Source organism: Antechinus flavipes, chromosome 3, assembly GCF_016432865.1.
Source record: "Antechinus flavipes isolate AdamAnt ecotype Samford, QLD, Australia chromosome 3, AdamAnt_v2, whole genome shotgun sequence".
Classification (NCBI taxonomy): domain Eukaryota; kingdom Metazoa; phylum Chordata; class Mammalia; order Dasyuromorphia; family Dasyuridae; genus Antechinus; species Antechinus flavipes.
In genome coordinates, this window is record NC_067400.1 from 42,429,928 (window position 1) to 42,445,571 (window position 15,644).

General features: G+C 37.4%; 1 protein-coding gene across 3 annotated transcripts in view; it reads right to left on the minus strand.

The window, feature by feature from the left end:
* The window catches only part of EIF2A (eukaryotic translation initiation factor 2A), a 91,287-nt gene that overhangs the window by 43,651 nt on the left and 31,992 nt on the right, over positions 1-15,644 (minus strand). The gene's annotated exons all lie outside the window — the stretch shown is intronic.

Sequence of the window (15,644 nt, forward strand, 5' to 3'; positions counted from 1 at the left end):
TTTGTTATTTTTTTTTTCTGGCTCAATTAAGTAATTCCTTGGTAGTTTGTTTGATATGGCATTGAATAATAAGTAAATTAATTTAGGTAGCATTTTCATTTTTTTTCTTTGCTTTGACTAGTTTTTTTGGTAACTTCCTGAATTTCCCTAAGTAAACCATCAAATTTTCTGTTAAAAAGTAACATTTCCCTCCCCAATCCATTGCCTCTGCTTATTTCTTCAATTTATTTTTCTTGTCTAATTGCTATAGATATCATTTCTATCACAGCATTGAGTAATAGTATTAATGAACATCCTTGCTTCACTCCTGATCTTATTGTAAAAGCTTTTAGTTTATCTTCAATATAGATAATGCTTGCTCTTGGCTTAAGATAAATAGTACTTATCATTTTAAAGGAAAGTTTCACTTATTCTTATAGTTTTTGGTGGTTTTAATAGCAGTAGATGTATTTTCTGTATCAATATTACCATATGATTTTTTGTTGTTTTTGTTATTGATATAGTCAAACATGCTTATGGTTTTCCTAAGATTGAACCAGTCCTATATTTCTGATCTATATGTAGGCTTTGTGGCATGTTGCTACAATCTCTATGCTAGTGTTTTATTTTAAAATCTTTGCATTAGTATTCATTAGGGAGATCAAGCAATGGTTTGTTTGTTTTTTCTATTTTTAGTCTCTGCTTTAGGTATCAAAACCATATTCATGCCATAGAAGAAATTTGGTAAAATTCTTTATTTTCTTTTGTTCTCTAAATACAATTAGAATTAGAATTAATTGTTCTTTAAATGCTTGGTAGAATTCATTTCTAAATCCATATAGTCCTAGATTTTTTTTTCTTAAAGGGCTAATTTATAGTTTAGCTCGAAAATTTTTTTCTAATATAAGATTATTTAAGTATTCCATTTCATTTTCTGTTAATCTGGGCCAATTTACATTTTTGTAAATATTCATCATTTCATATAGATGATCAGTTTTACTGGCATAAACTTGGATAAAATACCTACTTATACTTGTTTTAATTTCATCTTCCCTAATTGGGTATTCACCCTTTTCATTTTTGGTGCTGGTTATTTCATTTTAACCTTTTTTTAAAAAATCAAATTAGGCAGTAGTTTGTCTATTTAATTGTCCCCCCCCAAAAAAAAAATCAATTTTTAGTTTCATTATAGTTCAATATATTCAATATATTTTCAATTTCTCCTTTTTTTTTTTAGAATTTTTATTTTAGTGTTTAATTGGAGATTTTTAATCTGTAGTTTTTCTAATTCTTTTAGTTGCATGCACAACTCATTTACCTGTTCTCTCTCTTTTGTTGATGTGTTTAGAGATATAAAATTTCCCCTAAGTACTGCTTTTATCTATGTTCTCAAAATTTTGGTAAGTTGTCTCATTATTATCATTATCTTTCATGAAAATATTGATTGCTGCCATGATTTTTAATTTGATCCACTTTTTCTTTAGATGTAGATTATTTCATTTCCAATTAATTTTTATCTGTTTCAAAGGCCTTTATTGAGTGCAATTTTTATTGTATTATAATCTGAAAAGACTACATTTAATATTTCTCCTTTCCTGCATTTGTTTATAAGGTTTTTATGCCCTAATACAGGGTCACAAAAAAGTGTCTATCCAGACAGTCCTGTCATAGCTAATTTTTCTAAAATTCTATTCATGTCTTTAGCTACTTTCTTTTATTTTATAATTAGATTTATTTAGGTTCAAGAGAGGGAATGTTGATGTTTCCCATTATTATATAATGCAACTGTCAATTCTCTCCCGAAACTCATTTAACTTTTTCTTTACAAATCTGTATGCTATGCTATTTGGAACATAAATGTTCAGTATGGATATTAATTCAATTTATGGTACCCTTTAGAAAAATGTAATTTTCCTGATTATATCTTTTACTTTAGATCTTTAGATTTTTAGATCTATTTTTTGTTTTTGCATTGTCTGAGATGATGACTTCTGCCTTTTGTGTTTTTCACTTCAATGGGAGTATAATACTCTGCTCCAGCCCCTTATTTTAACTTCATATGTGTCTTTCTATCCACATATGTCTCTTGTAAACAACCTATTTTTGGACTCTGTTCTAATCCATTTTGTTGTCTGCTTCTATTTAAGGGGGAGTTCATTCTATTCATATTCACAGTTGACTGGTAAGTAGAATTTCCCTCTATCCTATTTTCTTCTATTTACCCTTCTCTTTTTTAACCTTGTCCCATCCTCAGAAGTCTGTTTTGTTTCTGACTACTGCCTTTCTTAATTTGACCTCCCTTTTATCCCCACTCCCTTTGTCTTAACCCTTTCCCTTTCTAATTCTCTATTGGATAAGTTGAATTTCTATACCCAACTATATATGTATGCATAGTCTTTCTTCCTAGAACCATTTCAGATGAGAGTAAGGTTCAAATACTACCCACTTCCCTCCCCTTTATTTTCCCCCTCCATCATATAAACCCTTCCTTATGTACTTATACATAAAATAATTTCCCCAACTCTTCTTCTCCCTTTTCTTGTCTTCTTATCTGTCTGAGCATGACCTCTCCCTTGCTGGTTCTAATCCATATCATGCTCACTAATTATGAATGTCCCCCAAGGGTCTGTCCTGGGCTTATCCCTCTGCACTATCTCATTTGATCTTATGGGAGCTATCATCTCTAAGAAGATACTTTCCAGGTCTCTCTGGAACTACAATTATACATCACCAACTGCCTTCAGGGCATCTCATATTCAACATGTCAAAAACTGAACTTGTTATCATTCTTTCCAATGGCTATTTCCTCCACATATACTTCTTTAGTTCCCTATTATGGTTAAGGGCACTATCATCCATCCAGTAATCTAGGTTCACTACCTTTGTTTCATTCTTAATTCCTCACATATTCAATGTGTTACCAAATCTTCTTATTTCTATCTTTACAAGTCGGTTTAAATTGCATCTTCTGGTTCTTCTGTCTTCCCTGCCTGCTTCTAATCAGTATATTAGCTTATGAATAGCTAGTCTAAAGTAGCAATAGCAAGAGCTCATAGGAGCATCATTAATGAAAAATCACATCCTGGTAATATGTGCTAGATCAGAGGGAGCCATCTAAACTTTACTGTCCCGGTCCTGTGGTATGTAAATCCCAGACAAATTCCAGACCTGTATTAAAGACCAGCAGATTACCAAATGGTGCTGTTAATTTTGAGATGATGTGAATATGGTAACTTTCAAGTTTTACTGACAACTTTGAAATAATTTTGATATGTTAATGAATTACCCTCAAGGTGGTACCAATTAGACTTACCCTGTTGTCCCCCAAAACTCTTAAAATGAGATTCTCAAACTCCTGCTTTCTGAGTATTCTGCCACCTCCATTGGGTCCATGCTGCTGAAAGCTCCCAACTTTAATTTATGGCTACACTAGTGATTCTCAGTACTTCTCTTTCTTTCTCACCACTATTTGCCTTCCTTTACCATCTCATCCTCTCTCCCTATGCAGATTGCTTTTCTAAGTTTTTTGCCACTTGTCTCTATATTTTCTTTGCTGTTTGTCCCCGTCCCCTTTATATCTTATTAAATTGTGATTGTCCACCTATTTCCTATTGCCATTTTGGTCTTTCCTGGCAAGTACCAGAAGAACTGGGTGCCCATGTCACAATTTAACAAATTAATTATTAATTCAATATCTCCAATATGTGCCCCTTCTTTCTATTCATATAATCACGATAGTTATTCCCCTCCATACACTTAACTCTTCTTTATCCACATACCCTGCTTTATTTGCTATTTCTTATATAATAATACCATATTGTATTGGGTAGTTAGGTAGTGCAATGATAGAGTGCCAGTCCTGGAGTCAGGAAGGCACTTTTTTTTTCCTTTCTTTTCTTCTTCTTCTTTTTTTTTTTTTTTGCATTTGACATTCATCTTTCTGGGTTTTTTTTCTTCTAAATATATTTCCACATCATGCTGCACAAGAAAAAATCAGGTTAAAAAGGGAAAAAATGAGAAAGAGGGGGAAAAAAAGCAAGCAAACAACAAAAAAAGTGAAAGCACTATGTTATGATACACATTTAGTCCCCATAGTCTTCTTTCTGGATGGAAGATATTCTAAGTTCAAATCTGAGCTCAGGGTAAAGTCACTTTTCTCATCTATACAATGAGCTAGGGAAAAAAAAAAAAAAGACAAACCACTCAATATCTTTGTCAAGAAAAGCCCAAATGAAGTCATGAAGAGTCAGGCAAAATTCAACAAAAAAAAAGAGAAAATGCCCACAAACGTCTTTAGGCAGCTCCTTCCCCTTTGGAATATCTCTAGTTTAGAACATGGCAGAAAAGTAAATAAGGGAATTAATTAACTCTCAGGAAAACCTTATGGAGGAGAGAAAGACAGAAAGGGAGGGAAAGTGGGTAGGAAAGAGGGAAGGGGAGAGAGAGACAGACAAACAGACAGAGAAAGAGACAGAAAAGAGAGAGATTGAGAGAGAGAGAGAGAGAGAGAGAAGGAAGAAGAAACAAAAGAACTGTATCAACTATCAAACTTAGGGACAGATAAACCATTTATGAATAAATAAGAAATAGGGAGCAATGAGAGGTTATAAAATGGATAGTTTTGAATACATTAAATTAAAAAGGGTTTGCTAAAATAAAATAAATGTAGTCAAGATTAGAAGCAAAGCAGAAAATTGGCGAGGGTTGAGGGATAATATATACAGTTTCTTAGATAAAGGTCTCATATCTCAAATATATAGGGAATTGTGTCAAATCCACAAAAATATAAGTCATTTTTCAATTGACAAATGGTCAAAGGTCAAACTACATGAATAGGTAGTTTTCCAGTGAAGAAATCAAAACCATATGTGGTCATATAAAAATTCTCTAAAATTGCTCTATCAATTAGAGAAATGCAAATTATAACAGCTTTGATATATCATCTCATACCTATCAGACTAGATAAAATGATAGAAGGGGAAAATTACAAATATTGTAGGGGATGTGGAAAACCTGGAATATGCTATGAACTGATCCATATTTTGAAGAGTAATCTCGAATTATGCCCAAAGAATTATAAAACTGTGTATACCTTTTGATGCAACAATACCATAATAAGACTGTTTCTCAAAGTGATCAGGGAAAAAGAAAAAAAAAAAACCCTTTCTAAAATATTTGTAGCAGCTCTCTGTGATAGCAAAGACTGGAAATTGAGGGAATGCCCATCAATTGGGGAATGGCTAAAAATGTTTGATTTATAATTGTGATGAAAATGCTCAAAAACTATAAAGGACCCGTGAAGGAAAATGGTATCTACTTCCAGAGAAAGGACTGATAAATAAAAGTATGTAGAATATGATTTGATGCTATCTGTCTCCAGATAAAAAACTTACAGACAGGTGTGTGTGTGTGTGTGTGTGTGTGTGTGTGTGTGTGTGTGTGCGTGTAAGGGTGGTTTTCTCTGGGGTGGGGTGGACAGGGAGAAAAAGAAAACAAAAGGTGCACAACAGAGAAGCAAAGAAAACTCAGAAGGAAGGAAGCAGAGAAAAGCAGAGTGGTTTTGAAAACAATGTATAATATTTATTACATATGTATAAAAGAATTGCACATGTTTAACATATTGGATTACTTGCTGCTTAGGGGAAAGAATATGGGGAAGGGAAGGAAAAAAATGTGTAACACAAAGCTTTGTAGTTGTGAATATTGAGAATTATCTGGGTATATGTTTGATAATGCTTTAATAAAAAAAAGTCTTATTACATAGTTTTTAAAAGGAGGGGAGTTAGAGCCAAGATGGCAGAATAAAGGCAGGAACTTGTGTGATAACCACGTATTTAAAATCAGCCGGAGTCAGGAATTCAGGTTAAGGGAAAAATCTTCAATCTTTATTCTCAGTAGAGGTGAGGGGGGATTGCGATAGCAATATGAGACAGGAAGTCAGCCAGCAGAGGGGGATCGGAGATGAAGGGCAGTCGCGATAGCAATGCGGGCAGCTGTGTCAAAACGCCAGCCAGCAGTCTCTCTTTCTGCTTCCCTTTACCACTCCCCTGCCTCCACCCACCAAAATCGTCATTTCCTATACAACACATCAGGACTTACACAAAGAGTGGGTGGGGGCCATTCTTTCTCCAAGCTTATATATTAATAGAGTATGGTCCAATTACTATTTAGCCTCATGTGCTTGGGACCTCAGTGCATCAACTCAAGCCTCAGCCCATTACAAACTTGCCCAATCTCTCCCCCAAACTACTACTTTTATTTAAAAAGGGGCACAGTATGAAATGGAGATTCACAGTTTCATATTGAATTCTCTTCTTATAATGTGCTGTGAACATGTAAAGTTTTAAGGAGTTCTCTCCACCAAGGCAATGTCTATTTTGAGATTCAGCATGCTGCAGAGAACTGTCCTTCCTCTCTCTAGCCTTGAGGAGAGGTTACATATATAAAAAAAGTTTTGGTGAGGGAGGAGATGTAAAGAACACCTATTTCTAAAAATGGCTGCAGTTTTTAAAAGTCATTAAGGGCTTTTTTTTGGGGGGGGTGTTAAAAAGGAAGTAGAGTGTAGTGTGGAATATTGCATAATATGTCAGACCTGGTGGTTTTCTAGGAAGTTTCATTTTCTCATTTTTTCTTGGTTGAAGATAAAGACACCTCTCAGCTGAGGTCACCCAATTAGAAGAAAGAATGAAGATAAACTATAGCATTTGATTACAGCAGTGGTAATGTGATCCATTCAAGCTATTGTTGCTAAGAAAGAAAAAAGGAGGCAGGTGAAAACCGATAAAGAAAAAGTGTCAACTCCAAGTCCCCATTCCCCAGAGTTCTCTATCTGGTAGAAAGCAATCGCCATGAAGAAGTTAAAGGAGGCTAGAAGCCAATCATCCCAGAAACACTTGATCTCTTTGTCAACCAGACACCTGGTAACCAAGGGCAATCCAGATTTAGAATAGAAATTTGTTTGTAAAATCTTGCTGAGAAAGAAATGGGTGGGAGTTTATATGCAAAAGATGTAATTAGGAATAGTAGAACAATGAAGCAGCAGAAAGTTGGTGTGATATATAATTAGACCCCACCTTGTGAGGAAGCTTTATAGATGAAGATGGAAAAAGGAAAAGAAAACTCAAACTAAATCAGTCCTGTCAGTATTACTATTTAAAAAACAAACATTTTCCTTCATCATCAATATCTACAGAGCCATCATGTTTGTATTCTAACCCCTCAGTCCCTGATGTGCTTTGTTGACAGGAATTATTTCCCATGACCTATTGCTCCATCCCACTTCAGCTGCACATAGCCTTGATCTTGCCAATATCCACAAGTATTCCACTTCCATTTTCATGAACTCTGAAATCCCTTTAATAATTACCTCTCTTTCTCTCTTTCTTTCTCTATCTTTCAATTCTTTCCCAAGCAGCATCCTGGAAATTTTCTTCTCTTCCCCATCTTGACCCCTTGGTGAACCAACTCAACTACTGTTGAGTTCTTTTTAATCTAGTTGTGACTATTTCTGAGTGGCTTAAAACTGATTCCTCTTCCTCACCCTTCTCTTCTCCTACTCTTTTTCTTTCTTTCTTTCTTTCTTTTTTTCTTTCTTTTTTTTTTTTTTTCTTTCTTTCTTTCTTTCTTTTCTTTCTTTCTTTCTTTCTTTTCTTTCTTTCTTTCTTTCTTCTTTCTTTCTTTCTTTCTTTCTTTCTTTCTTTCTTCCTTCTTTCCTTCCTTCTTTCCTTTCTTTCTTTCTTTCTTTCTTCCTTCTTTCCTTTCTTCCTTCCTTCCTTTCTTCCTTCCCCCCTCTCTCTTTCTGTTTCTGTTTCTCTGTCTCTATCTTTTCCCATCCTTCCCTTTCTCTCTCTGTCTCTGTCTCTCTCTCTCTCTTACTTTTCTTTTTTTCTTCCTTTGCCTTTCCACCAAAACTCTCTCCCTTCTTATCTGCATTTTATGGTTTCCCCAGCTTTCTTTCAAGGCTCAGCTAAAGTTATGGGTTCTACAAAAATCCTTTCTCAGTGCTCCTTAATCTCTGAGATTATTGCCAATTTATTCTGTATGGGTCTTGTTTGTATACTGTTATTTTCATGTTCTTTCCCCAATTAGACTGTGAGGTACTCTTCCCCTTTTCCTTTCTCAAGTGCTTAGCACTGTGCTTGGCATGTGGTAATTGCTTAATAACTATTTGTTGACTTGACTTCACTATGATGTTATGGGTTAAATGGCCTTTTGTGGGCTAGCCTGGGGAATTTAGCCATCATTGGTTTAATCCATTTATAATTTCCTTTAACTATCATTGGAAGGAGATCCCTGGTGACCACAAAGTATCTTTTAGTGGATTGTGGGGAGGTAGACTCCAGCTTATAGAAGGTTGCACAGAGTATAATAGGTGGCAAAGACGGCCACTTGGCTTTGAAAGGAAAGAGAGAAGGGGTCGTATTTTATCCAGATCACTGGGTAATTTGCAAGTCCCAGGAATTTCCAATTCCCCCCTTTTTACTTTGTACACCACTCTTTAGTGCCCTCTTCTGGCATGTGAGGACTGTGGTTTTGGTAAAGTTAATTAGCCCTTACTGTTCAATTGCTGCAGTCACATCGGATGCTTTGTGGCCCTTTGGGGGGTTTCTTTGCAAAGACACTGGGGCGCTTTCTCATTGCCTTCTCCAGCTCCTTCTCCAGATGAGGCAAACAACGAAGTGATTTGTCCAGGATCCTGCAGGGGCCTGAAGCCAGCTTTGAACTCAGGAAGATGAGGCAGTTAGGGGGCAGGGGCTGGAGCGAGGAAGCTTCATTTTCCAGGTTCAGGTCCGGCCTCACACTTACCAACTGGCTGTCCAAGTCCCATCCACTCGCCTTGACTGGCGCCCTTTGGAATGAGGTTCCCCTGAACGTGGAGGGTCAGGAGCTGTTCCTTCAGGACAGAGAGGTGGGGACCTGAGCCATTCTCCGTTAAGTGCGTTGGTGGCCGGCCTTCCAAGGTCCCCAATGGGGTTTGAGCACAGTTGCCTTGGGGTTTTCTTGGAGCCGTTCTCCAGGGACTGACCACACTGGCTGCTTTCCTCTCCATGGGGGCTGATGCCGGCTCTCCTGGCTGCCCTCCTTTCCAAAGCCCAGGGGCTCCTGCTGGTGTTTCTATGCAGTTCTGCCATACCACTGTGTGGCTCATTGGACTTCTCAGTCACTGTCTGGGATGAGATTTAGGATTGTACAGGACTAGGGCAGTGGGCTATGGGCTGCCTGCCTCCATTCTTGTCTGAAAAGCTCCTTGGGCCTTGGGGGTAGGTGGACTTTTCAACAACCAAAAACTAGTGAGTAAAATAAACATAATAACAGAGATAAGCAGTAAATTCTGGAGATATGAACTGAGCTTTGAGTGGAACCAAAAAGCCAATGCAATCTTGGGTCTTATTGAGGTTATCACTCCCAGGAATTAAGAGGCAAACACCTGCCCTGGGGACACCAGTCCGGAGCCCTGTATCAGTTCTGGGCACCAGAGTATAGGACGGACATCCATCATTTGGACTGTTCAGAGGAGAGTAACCGGAGCCATGAAAGTCCTTGAGTACAGAGTATGTGTGCATTGCTTGAAGGATTGTTCTACAATCCAACAACACGCTCACTGTTCCTTGCACCTGACAATTTATTTCTGGACTGTGCATTTTCACTAGCTCTTTTCCTTGCCTAGAACGCTCTCTTCCCCCGTCCCTTTGCTTCCCCAGCTTTCTCCAAGTTTTGGCTTAAAGCCCACATCGGGGGTCTCCTGTCTCTACCCCCAGAGCCTTTTCTCTGAAATAGCTCCCACTTACCATTTTAAGTTGTGCTTTAGGCATCAGCTGGATGCTTTTTATGGTCCAGGCAGGGATGTGCTGGAAGCAGCTCAAAAACGTCCATGAGCCAATTGTGAAATTTTCCTTGTGAATATTTACACTCCAGAAATTGGCAAATGGACAAATCAGGGCTTGATTTATCATTCTATCAAGTGCCTAGACTTAAAACAGTAATGCAGAAAAACAGATTAAGCCTCTCCCTCAGAGAACAGGTTGTTGAACGTTTAAGCAGCAACCCTTGGGGCCAGACTCCTCACCATAGCTGGTTTTCAGCTCTCTCTCCAACTAGCGAATCTCTATGATTCAGAGAACTAATGTTCATGTGACTTCTGCTCTTTCCCAGGAAGCTCACAGCTTCTTTCTTTCTTCAGAGTTAGAACAATAACAACAAACTAAAGAAGACAAACCCTGATACCTTCCCTGAGACTCTTCAAAATACCAGTTACTGCCTTTCTTTCTGATTAAGAGCACATGTTTTTGGCAGACAGCAGTATGTGTGTGTGTCTGTGTGTGTGTAGGTATGTATATATATGTGTATGTGTATATATATATATATATATATATACATACACACACATATCCCCTAACTTCTGCCAAGTATAAGTATCAACTTGATTTTTAAAGACCTTAAAACCTCTCTGCAACATACCTTCCAAGCCAAGGTTCACATTCCTGCACTCTGCAATCCAACTAAACTGGTCTTTATCTGTTTCTCACCCTCAGAACCTACTCTCTCATCTCCATGCCTTTTCACTGCCAGTTTCCTCTATCTAGAATGTCTCAAATAATCCATCCCTCACTTCTTTCAAAACTCAGTCCAAGCAGCCCTTTTTATGTGATCTTTCCTGATCCTAGATTATACTGCTCTCCCATTTTCTCTCTCTCTCTCTCTCTCTATCTCTCTCTCTCTCTCTCTCTCTCTCTCTCTATATATATATATATATATATATTCCATAGCCGTTATGTATACGTCCATATTGTAAGTTTATGTGTATATATACACATAGGTATATGTGCACATTGTATACTTGTGTACCACACATGCCATTAAGAGAATGTATACCCATGGAGGGTTGGGATCTGTTCACTACTTATTTACAGCACATCAGAAGTACACACGAGGATGGATTAAATTGCCTCCTTATCCAATTAAACATAATTTAAACAGTGTATTTTCTTCCATCACTTTTTTGCTTTTCAACATGAATAGTTAGATCAATTCCTTTTGAACAAGCAAGGTAAAGTTAACCCTTATTGTTCAATTGTTGCAGTCATATCCGATCCTTTGTGGTCCTTTTTGGAGGGTTTCTTTGCAAAGGCACCTGGAACACTTTCTCATTTCCTTTTCCAGCTTCTCCAGATAAGGCAAACAACAAAGTGATTTTGTCTTTGTAGGGGAAATAGAAGCAAGCACAATGTTATCTGCAAACAGGAGCTGAAAAACTTTTCCTAGAAATTTCTATTTCTGGACTTTATGCAAGAAATGCACTAATCCACTATTGGACCCTTGCAATGAGACTATTTCCCCACTTTATGGCAAAGCACAATGTGTCACTGAAGAAAAACGACCATCTTAGCATGCTTGGGAGACCCTCTGTTTGAGGATAAAAGATTCTTATATTCTCTATATGTCATTTAACTGCATGACGGTGAATATGAGGTCTACTGGAAAGAGTTAACCTACAGAAATCGATTCCCTTTTTTCATTAAAGCTTCATCCACATTTGGAGATTATTCCTATTACTCTGAAAGACATGAGAGACACATGGGGATCTGGAGTTGCTGGTGTTTTTTCAAGTTGTCTCTCTAATTGTGTTATTCTTTGGTAATCTTAACATTGAAAACTGAATGCCAAATGCCTTCAAAATGTGTCACTTTCAAGAGGTTGATTCTGGCTTCTTTTCCCAACTTCATCTTCTTAATGGCTATTGCCGTTTTCCTAGTTTTTGATCCCTGACTCGTTGAGATTCCCGACTCTCCATGATTTGTTAGAGACGTAGAAAGACTAGTGTATCTATCCCTTTTTATGTCTGTTTTTCTACCAGTAAATGAAATGATTTATGAGAAGCTCCATGCTAACTTTAAAGCATGGTGAGAATGACTTGGCTTGTCTGAGTCCCGTGCCAAGTTCTCTTACAAAGCATTTATCTTCCATTTCTTTGTGAGACAAGGCTCTTCAAAATCACCCACTGAGCTCATACCCAGCATTGGTGAAGTTCCATGCTGACTCCTCTCCCTCCGTGACAAGCTCAAATATTTGCTGATTAAACTTTTTCCTGGACTCTCCCTACTGATTTTAGCAGCTAAAAGGCTATTTTGGCAGAAGGTCTGGAGTCGGGAAGAACCAAGTTCAAATTTGATTTCAGACACTTATTACCTAAGTGACTGAGTAAATCATTTATTTGCCTCAGTTTCCTCATCTGTAAAGTGGGGGTAATAGCAGCTACCTCCCAGTATAGTTAAGATCTAATGAAGTAATCATTGTTGTCCTTGGCATATAATGAGCATTATGTTCATTATTATATTACTTTTTATCATTTAAATTTTTTAAGAATTGGAGATTGTCTTTATTTTCATCCCCTTCTTATTTTCCTTCACTTTCCCATGGAAATTATCAGATTCAACTTATATGTTGATCCCCAATAGGTAAAGGACTATGAACGGACAATTTACAAAGAAATACAAATTATTAATGAAGGCATTGGGGGGGGGATGCTTCAAATCATCAGTAATTAAAGGGATACTCGAGGTACTTATCAGATTGGCAAAGGGGACAAGAAAGGAAAATGAGAAATGTTGGGAGGGGTCACTGGAGAACAGGTACATTAACGTGCTGTTCATTGGAGCTCTGACTTGTTGAGGTTCTAATAAAATCAAACTGTGAACACTCTTTGACCCAGTGTTGTCCCTACTGGATCTATGCCTCAAGATCAAAAAAAGAATAAGAGCACCCATATATACCAATAATTTTTGTGGCTTGTTTGCATTACCAAAAAGCTGTAAATGAAGGGGATTTTCACATAATAAAAAATGCTTAAACAAATTATGGTACATGAATATAATAATTATTGTATTGCAAGGAATGATAAAATGGTCTTGGGACAACCTGACAAGACCAATATGAACTGATAAAATAAGCGGACCAGAACATTATGAAGAAAAGCCACTTTTAAATTTGAGAATACTGATGGATGCAATGACTATGACTTCAGAAGACCAATAAAGAAGCCTACTATCCCATTTGCTAAACATAGAGGGGATGGGTGGATCCAAGATAATGTAGACTAAATTGACAGGATGTGGAATTTTAAAAATTTGTGTATTAAAAAAAAAAGTTTTATTTTTCTTCTCCCACCACTCAATTGCTGGGTTTAGGAGGGATTAGATTAAGGATAGAATTTCAAAAAGAATAAAAAGAAACAAGAGTGATTGAATCATTTTTTTTTTAAATTAAAAAATGCACAAAGGCCAGAAAGATGCACAGATAGGCAGAACAGATTTGAAAACTGTAAAAGGAACTTACTATGCAAGTTTTAAGGGCTATCCATATAAGCTTTACATAAGAATAACCAATATTTAGAGGACACGTGAAGGTTTACAAAGCACTTGACATGTTACATTTTATCCTCACAACAACTCTGTGAAGTAGGTGCTAGTGTCTCTTTTTACGACTGAGAAAACTGAGGAAGGTAGATGTCAGGTGACTTGTGCAGGGTCACACAGCTACTCAAGTGTTTGAGAAGAGATTCAGACTCAGGCTTTCCCGATTACGAGTCCAGCACTCACATCCTATAGCCAAGAGAATTGTAGTTTCATGCTGTAGCTCCTTCGTGGGCTCCATGTCTATGAAAATGCCCATTTTTATTTGGTATTTAAATTCAAAATAAAATCCTCATGAAAATCTTAAAACTTCACAGTGTATTGATTTGTTTTTCTTTTTTAGCCCCTACAATGGGTGTTAGTACATAAAGTGGCAATTATCTTCATGGTGTATTTATTTATTTATTCATTTGTTTATTTATTTATTTTTATTTAATTTTTATTTAATAATTACTTTATATTGACACTCGTTTCTGTTCCGATTTTTTTTTTCCCTCCCTCCCTCCACCCCCTCCCCTAGATGGCAAGCAGTCCTTTATATGTTGGATATGTTGCAGTATATCCTAGATACAATATATGTTTGCAGAACCGAACAGTTCTCTTGTTGCACAGGGAGAATTGGATTCAGAAGGTATAAATAATCCGGGAAGAAAAACAACAATGCAGATAGTTCACATTCGTTTCCCAGTGTTCTTTCTTTGGGTGTAGCTGCTTTTGTCCGTCATTTATCAATTGAAACTCAGGTCTCTTTGTCAAAGAAATCCACTTCCATCAAAATATGTCTTCATACAATATCGTTGTCGAAGTGTATAATGATCTCCTGGTTCTGCTCATTTCACTCAGCATCAGTTCATGTAAGTCTCACCAGTCCTCTCTGTATTCATCCTGCTGGTCATTTCTTACAGAACAATAATATTTCATGGTGTATTTATGATCACAAACACTACCAGGCAAAAGGGCAATGTCTCAGAAAATTTTTTGTTCACTTTGAGACAAATAAGAACTTTTCCCTCCTTTTATTTGCCTGAGAACTTTTCCACTGCCCCTCCCTTTAGCTGCACCTTTTTAGCTTCATTTATAGCTAATATATCAGTTTTGTAGCAATTCAATCTTTAGCCAAAGACTAAAAGAGTACTGATCAACCAATATTTATTAAGCATCTTCTATATGCCAGATACTATGTCAGACATATAAATACAAAAAAAGTATGTTCTCAAGGAACTCACAATTGAATGGCAAAGACTACCTGTTAACACGGACACATGGTAAGATACGGTAGTTAAGTGGATAAAATCCTTGGAGAAGGCGTTTACAGCTGGGAGACAGGACAAGACTCTTACTAAAATGGCTTTTGAGCCGTACCTCGAGGGGAGCCAAAAATTCTAGGAGGAGGAGGTGAGAAAGGAGAGCATCTTGGTATGGGGTGAAGCAGAAGAGGTGAGAAACAGCAGGTAAGCTGGCACACCCCGTGGAGTGGGAAACAACGCCAGCAGTGGAGAGGCAGGGTGGGGTTGATAACCGGTCCTAGAAGAAGCAGGGGCTGTTATAGTTCATGGTGTAGCAGGGCCGGCCTCAGGTGATAGTACATCAGGAAAATCACTGTTCTTCATAGAGGATAGAGTGGAGAGGCGAGGCAGGAAGGCTACTAGAGGGCCGTCACCATGGTCCTGATGAGGTGATGAGTGTGAAGTAAATCCAAGTTTATAGATGCAAGTTTAGCATTCTCTGTTCCATTTTTTACCAATCAATACCAATCAATCTGGGCTATAGAAAGGAAGACCCAGGAAGTGGAAGGTCATGTTGTACTTTAATGTTTCATGAGTCACTGTGCTGAAAAAAAAGCTTTCTGATAGATCCTCTCTCTCTCTGAAAAGCAGACCCAAGTGATGGACTCGCATTATGAGCTTTTCCAGCTCCACCAGAATAACCTTTGAGGCTGCTGAAGGCTCTCCCACAGCACCAAAGAGGTCAGAGTTTGACAAAGGCACTGCTTATGTGTTTTAAAATTGGTTGTCTCTTGTTTATAAGGTAGACCAACAGTTTACTACTGGAAAGAGAACACCAGAGAGACTCTTCTTCACTCTAGTCTTTTGTTTGGAAACATACCCTATCTATTCACTTCAGACGTGTTTGCTGGTTGCCCATTAGCTCTCTGTAATGGGGCATCTGCTGGTGGAAGGAGTAGTGACCTGAAGGAATCAGCTCTTGATAGTCTGAAGTATGTTGCTTGGTATAAAATGTTCTGTTTTGAAAATT